The following is a 9,035-nucleotide window of genomic DNA, read 5'->3' as shown; positions in this document are numbered from 1 at the left end:
TTGAATGCTATCTTAATCCCCTTCCTGTACCAGGGCCTCCTTGTGCTGCTTGTCTGTTGGTTCAGGTACTCTTCTGCAGTGGCTGGCGTGTACCCACGTGGCTCTGTTGTCCACTTTTACAGCTGACTGTGTGGTGAGCAGCACTTGGGATGGTCCCGTCCACCTGGGCTTGTTCCACTTCGTCCCTATGAAGTCCTTTATCACCACTCCATCACCAGGTTTCAGGTCATGCAGTGGTCCCAGCACCGGGACTGGTAAGGCTGATCTCACCCATTTGTGAATATTATTCAGAGCAGAAGAGAGGGTTCCACAGTAATTCAACATCACATAAGGAAAGATCAGGGCATCCTGGTGTAATAGGACCCATCCCTGTGTTTGGGGGTCTTCCAAACAGTATCTCAAAGGGGCTCAAACCATGCTTTGGTCTTTCTCTCATTCTCATCTGCACTAATACTATGGGTAGGACCTTTGTCCACCCTAGTCCTGTTTCAGCATAGCATTTGCTCAGTTTATTTTTCATTCTACTGTTCCTCCATTAACAGGGTGGGATGCACAATGCTGTCTTAAGTCTATTCCCAGATAATTACCAACGCCTGGCTTATAAATGGCGTGCCATTATCACTGGAAATCTTCCTTGGAATGCCCAATCGGGGAATTATATCCCATAGGCCTTGGCCACTGCGTCTGAGTCCTTTTTTGCTGTAGGGAAAACTTCTATCCACTTGGAGAATATATCAATCACCAAGCAATACCTTTTCCCCTCACTAGGTAAGAGTAGGCCTGTCATGATATTCGATATACCGACTTATCGTACGGTAAATGAAAATGAACTCAGTAATTTTTTTTACTGCGATTTTGTCATTTACGTGCTGTACATCTACACAGGGAAGTCGCCAGAGTATTAGCTTGACCCACTGACTGAATAAAATACTGCGCTTTTTTCTGTCATCTCACGCGGCTCTCTGTCAGAGGCGGAGCCTCCCAGCATGCAACAGTTATCCAGCCAGGGGATCCACTGAATGGGGAAAAGACAACACGTTGCTCCTTTGTACAGACCACAGATGTAGAATTGGGTATGGGCATGTCCCTACCAATATTTCTGATTGAATTAAAAAAAAATAAAAAATCCCGCTCTGTGCGCGGTACACAAATGGTTCCTGTAGGTTTCCACTGGGAGAAACACCACACAACTTCGCTCATGAATATCCACTCTGGGGGCGTGGTCACGAAAACAGCATGCAGGTGTAGCTACCGTGTCAATTAGCAAGTGCGGTTGCAGTGCAGTGACCGGCTGCTAGCTAGCAAACTGTCCTTGAGGATTGTAATGTTAGATTAGCTTGTAAAATGAATCACAACAGTTTGTATTCAGTGTGTAAAAACGACAACATACGAATATGACTAAGTTTGTGTGGCATGTAAATAACAATCCGACAACAACCAGTGTTCATTAAGGTCACAAAGACATTATTACATAATGTCAAATTGTGCTAATGTTGGCTAATATTGCACCGAGTCTTGCTTGTGAAGCACCTGCAAACTTTAGCAGCCCGCTAACCCTGAATTTGAAGTGCTTCAGTTAAGACTTGCAGAGCCCTGACAGAGTTCATGTAAACAAACTTATATAAAAACCACCCGATGGTGATGTGGACATTAAAAGGTGTCTGGGCCACAAACAATCAAATAAAACATTTTCATGTAATAAACATTACAGCCTCCGCCTTCTTGATCAGAAATTTTTGGTTACTCCGCCTCTCTTTTGAAAATGTTACATACCGAGTCGACACATCCGCTGAACTGATTGGTTTTCGAGGCGGTTCATTTGAAAGCAGTGGCTAAAAACTTCTCTCTGTAGAACCCTGTCACTCACTCACTCCCCCCTCCTCCTCTCCTCTCCAGAAGACAACAAAAAGGCAATAATAACAACCACCAATCAGAATTCAGATACATTCTGTTGCCAAGTAAAACTCCTCTGGCGGGAAACTTCAGAAAGGCAGTGAGGCGAGGAAACGACTCTCCAAACATTTTAATGAATTGGATGGCTTTATTGGTGAATTATGCCTCCAAAAAAAGAACTTTACAGCTGAGGAAGGCGAGGACTTTTTAATGTCACTCGACTTTCTGGCAGAGGAAGTTTCTGTTATTAAACAACAGAAAGCCATCATGGACCTGGTGACGGAAGTGAAGTCGCTCAGGCTGCAGAACGCCGAGAAGGACTGGCGGCGTTTCGCCCACCTGGAAAGCAGAGTTGCTGAACTGGAACAGGACACCAGGATGAAGGACGTCATCGTCACTGGGATTCAGATTAAACCCAGGTCATATGCAAAACCAGTGACAAGGGAGGGAGAATCTGATGAACTGGGGCCTCATGTACAAAGACCTGCGTGGATTTCCCACTAAATATGTGCGCACGTCAAAATCGGGAAATTTGCGTACGACCAAAAAAATCCGGATGTATCAATCAGTGCGTACGAAGGTTTCCACGTACTCTCCTGTTGTATATCCCAATCAACGTGGAATTCGGGGCACATGCACGAGCCCCGTTCCCCGCCCCGTCTCCTCCCTCAATTATTCCACACTGAATATGTTAATTAGTATAAATAGACCTGCAGTAAAGCCCGCGTTAGGTAAAAGACATGGCAACTTTTACTAACGCATTAATGTTAATTAAATGTTAGAAATCTTGCGTTAATCAAATTAGCATTTAACATTTATTATTAACATTTAACATTAACATTTATTCGCGTTAATCCCTGCTTTTAGCACAGTGTAATAGAATTCACATACATCACTTAATTGTTCTGTCACCTCCAATTAAAGTGATGTTCAAAGTGTATGCTATGAGACATGCAACGGTCACTGATTGTATGCCACTGAATGTGAATGTAGCCTATACCAAGATAACGGTATGATTCGCATCGTCCGCAGTGCCTGCGCCACAATGAGTGTCTGTTTGAGTTACATGGGTTTTGAAAACAAAAAAACACCTTTAGTGCTCTAATGTGTACATTTTTTCAGGGACACCCTGTATTTGAGGAAATGTCTTCCTCTCTTAGTAGGCCCAATATTCCTAGCCACATGTAACCAGAAATAAAACGTGCACATATTTTCCACAATAGGATTTTAATGACAAATGTATTCTAGCAGGGTGCCAGGGAACAGCAGGAGGCCCCCAGTCCATCCCACCCGAGCAGGAAGAGGACCCCCAGCCGAGCGGATCCAGCGTCACTGTCACCTGCCCCCCTTCTCCACCGCCTGCCCCTGTCGCCGGGTCCACAGGCCGGGTGCTGACGGGCGCGGTCCTTGAGTCCCAGGGGGAAATTTTAAAGGGGATAGAGGCGATTAACGACAACCTCGAGGGAATCCGCGAGGAACTGAATAACACATTAAAAGAATATCTTAAAAAATGAATGGTGTCCCGTCTGCCCTTACCTTTTCACATTGTGCCTATTAAGCGCTGCCGGGTTTGTATGCCATGTCGCTGTGGCACCTCGTTGTGAGGCCCAGGGTCTGGGTCCTCTGGCAGGTCTCGCTCCATTATTGGCACGCCGTGCCGCTGCACCACATTGTGTAACACGCCACACGCCAGCGCAATACAGCACGCCTTGTCGGGCTGATAGAGCAGCACCCCCCCACTCCGGTCAAGGCAGCGCCACCGGCTTTTCAGGTGGCCAATGGTGCGCTCCACCACTGACCGCGTCCGTGCGTGGAGGTTGTTGTAGCGCTGCTCCTGATCAGTCCGTGGGTTGGCTAGGGGGGTCAGTAACCATTTTCGGAGTGGCTGTCTCCTATGAGCAATTGGGATAGGTCCAGCATAAGCTATCCAACATGTGTATATTTCAAGTGAATTCACTTCAAGTGTTTTAGATTGCTTACCAAGTAACCACCCATCACGCACTCTGCCGGCATCCAGCCTGTTTCCCACTGAGCTGTTCGCCAGGACGAATGCATCGTGGGTCGCCCCAGGCCACCTTGCCACGATATTTGTTAGGCGCATTTGGGCATCACATATAATCTGTACGTTTATAGAGTAGAAATGTTTCCTATTCACGTACGCATATTCACCCTCAGATGGCGCCTTTATAGCAATATGCGTGCAGTCGATCACTCCGATTACATTTGGAAAACCGGCTATCGCTGCAAATTGTGCTTTTATCTGTGCTTGGTCTGCCACATCATAGGGAAACCGTATGTACCTGGCCGACAGTCGGATGATCCCATTTAACACAGACGGAATAGCGCGGCTGAGAGCTGTCTGGCTCATTCCCGACCGGTCGGCCAGTTACCTCTGGAATGAGCCTGTTGCTAGGAACCCAAGCGTGGTCAGGACTTGGATAGGAACGGGTAAGGCGTGACTCCTCGCCGTCTCCCTCTCCAACCCCGGGCCCAACTCAGCACAGAGCTCCAAAAGAATGACTCTTGGAAGTCTGAATCGGCTAATAAGCCAGTCATCATCGTGAGCCAGGAAATCGGTGTAATCACGGAACACCCGTTCCCTCCTAATCCGACCATTTGCAGCGTCTTCCAATAAGGCCAACCACACCATTGTCATCCTATCGGTTATCGCCACATGTTGCGCATGCTTTTATATCCTCATTTAATTTGATGCATGCTAGTGATTGGTCCTCACACACCGCGGTTGTGTCTGATTTGTACGCACTTGGAAATCGTTTCATATATTGATCTTGGTAATTATGTGATAAGGCTACCCCACGCAACATCAACTAATAATAATATTTCAGTCTGACAACTCGTGGCAAATGCGCGAGGAAGATCTATTAAGCTAGCTGCAATGCATGGTCCTGCATGTGCATTCTTTAATTTAATTAATTAACCAATAGTCAATGGGAATAATATCGAAATGATATTGCAGGGGTTTCTCATTTCCCGTAATTACAATATGGAAGGGATGGTTGATGGATCTGTTGGCATTTACCCAACAGTCTCGCATTATGTGTCTTGACAATGTCGTATGACTGACATACATTTCAATTCACGCATCCTGATGTTCCGATGCATTTTTGGATGCCTCTTATCGCCATGTCATGACTCTTGACCGAGTAGGCCTAAATGTAGTTGCGTTGCTCTGCCTCTAAGTGTCACCAAGTACCAAGATGCACCAGAAATGTGCGTACGCCAGCCATGAGGTTTGCGTAGAGTACCGCACTTTTCCACACCAAGTCAATCTTTGTACATACGAATGTTTGCGCAGAAAGTGATGTACGTAGCTTTTTTGTGCATATGCAAGCTTTGTACATGAGGCCCCTGGGCAGCAACTCCATGGAGCAACAAGTGTCGGCATTCCTACACTCAACGGGAATCGATATTGATTGCAGCTAGTGATGTGTCATGCGCAAAAGCTTTGTAGTGAATCAGAAGAGCCGACTCCCATCGAGTGAGAGCCGGCTCCCCACTTTTTTTTTTTTCCCCTTTCGATGCTCAGCTCTCACTCTCAGTGGCTCAGCTCTGCTCATGGCAGAACTTTATGATTGGCAACATGGCGGCCTTGTGGCCAATCACATATGAGGATATAGGATCATACCATTATGTGAAAACAGAGAGGGGGACAGACGCGACAGTCAGGTGGAGCGTCTGTCCGTCCCCGTCAGTGAGTGAGACAGTAGACAGCGGTGAGGAGGACAGTGCAAGTGCGGCGCAAAAACACGTAAATATGACTGACACCCATAAACGAAGCAGCATCTGGCTGCAGTTTAAAGATATTGGGAACAGCAGAGCAGAGTGCCTTCACTGTAAAATGAAAATAACAGTAAGAGCAGGTTCCACCACAAACCTGCACAGACGCATCAGAACTGTCCATCCCACAGTGCAGTTGGAGGAGAGAGGGCAAGCTGGCTCAACGTCTACTGACCCTGGTGTGTCTGGTCCCAAACCAACAACTGCTGCAGCAGCTACTAGTAGTGCAAGTATAATAACCCCTCCTACTGCAACTCAAAGCAAAATAAGTCAGTTTATACCAAAGCAGATCTGTGCTCACTCTAGGACCCAAATTGTTTTAGCGAAAAGTGCTAAAGACTCAAATTTTTCTTTAGCAATTTGCAATTTTGCTTAGCAAGAAATGCTAAAAGAACAATTTTCTTTTTAGCAAAGTAATTTTTTAGCAAGATGTGTTATACTTCTAAATATTTCTTGCACTGACATATTGAAAAATGAATTGTTATTGTAGTTGGTTGGTGTTTCAATAGTGCTTGCAAGCTTGTTTCCTGCCTTTGTCTTTCCATGTTCTTGATTTATGTTCATAGCATGCTTATTTATTCTTGAATCCTCTTAATTTGATCATTTCATCAACTGTATATATGTAATGAAATTGTGTGTTTAATTTAACCCGCTTAATCTGGTTTACGGAGTCCATATTTTTCATTATAATTATATCTAACATCTGGTGTGATGTGCTTTGCATTGTTTGCTATCTATGCACCTTTTAGCCCTTAGTCACCCTCTGTAGTATGCTGTCTGGCTGTGTAACAACTGCATGGTGAGTGGCTTCCAACTCTATCAGGGATTTATCACACCTATGGGTCATGTATAAATTTGAACTGGCCAAGTTGGCCTGGCCAACATCAGTGTCTGATTTGACCAATATCAGTGGCTGTCCTTGCTAAATTAATTTTATTTTTTTCAAAATTCTATTTTAACATCTCAACCACTGGTATTGCCTCGCGTGTGTGTGTTTTCATTATTGAGACGTGTGTGTGTGTGTATAATTGGGATCCGTGTGCGTGTTTAGGGGGAGGGGGGTGTCTTTATGGGTAGGATGAAGGGAGCTCAGGGAGTTAAAATCAATGGTTGTTTCTTATAAATTAATCTCATAACCCAAATATAATGATATTCCCCATTAATTTCTCAAATGAAACACTTGCAGTCAAAACTTTGAACCATGTGCGTCAAAACGCTCTGAAAACAAGGTACACTTGGTCGATATATCCTGGTTCATCTGCGCGTTCTTCCAAAGTTCTGTCAGGGTTGATATTATGTAGAAAATACGTCTTTAGAATGGTTATATCGTGTTTTTATCCCTAACTGAGAAAGCTAACAGAACATTCCAATGTTATCTCACTTTTTAGATAAGTTTGTCATACGTAAAGTCGGGTAATTTATTTTAAACAAATCTCGATATAATCTTGTTCACTAATGAGCGAGAATTGCCGACATTATCAGCGCAACTCGGAAATTGATCATTTTATATGTAAGGTCCGCTGCTACATAGACATATAAACAGACGCCGCATTGAGCTGGTGGCCCGTTGCTGGGATACGTCAGAGTGTCCGCCATATTGGATGTGGCAAATCTTCCCCGTAAACCAATGCAAGTAAAATGTACTGAACTTCATAAAGCCCCTTTCTACAATAATATTTAACTCGATGCCTTTTATTCACCCATTAAGACACACACGTATATATTTGGGAAACAAACAGGCATAAAAACAACACATATAACTTTTAACGTGATGGTTATAAATAGTGTGCGGAATACCCGTCAATATTCTGAATGACCACCAAACTGAGTTCGGCCAGGTTCTAACGTCATACCAAAACAAAATACATCACTGATTCCTTCACATTCAGAAAGGTTAAAAACATTCATCATACATTCAAAAACGTTCATCATAGTGTGGCACTGTATTATCTAATTCTCACTGCTTATAACTCTACACCTCCCCGGTGGAGATGAGCTGGGAGACTGAAGACTGAAGGAACAGTACTGAAAAGTATTTTTCCAGTCTCACCTGTGAAAGGTAATCCCATGTGATCTCGTTTGGACGGTAAACCTATTGGTACAGTTAAACGCAGCACATGAATGAGGCATCTTTACTCTCGGCTACTATCTAGACGCTATACCAGAGACGGGTGAAGAATCTCCACTTTACCACATCCAATATGGCGGTGAGGATGACGTATGAGACGCCACCTTCTGCATAGAATATGTTTATATGTCTATGCTGCTATTGGAAGACGTAATTTACGGTCAACCAATAAGAAGCTTAGAAACTTGGGAGCGTTGGTTATAAATCAAAACATTGAAGATGGACACGAAAGGTACTGTTCATCTTGAGAAATTGCAATTGTTTGATGGCTTTTGCTTAAACTTTAAATGACTTTCGCATAAAATGCAAATACAGATGATTTTCTTTTCGCAAATTGGAATGAAACTTCGCAATTTGCGGACATGCGAGCGGCTAGTGTGAGCTCAGCAGATGACCCCAGCCAAACAGCACAGTATTGATGAGGAGTTGGCTAAAATGATTGCCACTGATTTCCAGCCCTTTTCCATTGTGGAGGACAAAGGTTTTAAAAGTTTTGTCAAAGCCTTCAATCCCACGTACACTCTACCCAGTAAAAAACACTGTCCCTAACAATGATCCCAAAACTATATGACAAGAACGTGCATTATGGCAAGACAGGGTGAAAAAAGCTCCATCAGTTTGCCTGACAACTGACTGCTGGACCTCTGGAACCACCTGCTCTTTCATGTCCGTCGCTTGGCACTTTATTGAAAATTACAAGATGACATCTTGCCTGCTGGACTGCTTTGAGTTCACTGACAGACACACTGCAGAAAACTTGGTAGAGGAGCTATTAAGAGTGGTAAATGAGTGGCAAGTACAGGACAAAGTGGTGTGCTGTGTGAGTGGTAATGCTGCAAACATCACCAAAGCCATAAAAAATCTGAAGTGGACCCACCACCCATGTCTGGCGCATACATTAAACCTGATAAGAGATTCCCTGAAGGTGGTGAAAACAACCGTGGACAAGGTAAAGGCTATTGTGGAGTTTTTCCACAGAAGCACAGTAGCTGCAGAGAGGCTGAAGTCCACACAGCACCAGATGGAGTTGCCCGAACTGAGGCCCAAACAAGAGTGTGCTACCAGGTGGAACTCAACATTTTATATGTTGAAACGCATTCTTGAAACAAAAGATGCCATCATCTCCAGATGCCAGGGTTTTTTTTTCTCCCCCTCCCCAAAAATCTGTCCCTCCGAGTTACATGTTGGTACTGGGATCGAGATGCTGACCTCTTCG

Source organism: Neoarius graeffei, chromosome 17 (assembly GCF_027579695.1).
Source record: "Neoarius graeffei isolate fNeoGra1 chromosome 17, fNeoGra1.pri, whole genome shotgun sequence".
Taxonomy (NCBI): Eukaryota; Metazoa; Chordata; class Actinopteri; order Siluriformes; family Ariidae; genus Neoarius; species Neoarius graeffei.
Note: the sequence above shows the minus strand (reverse complement) of the source record.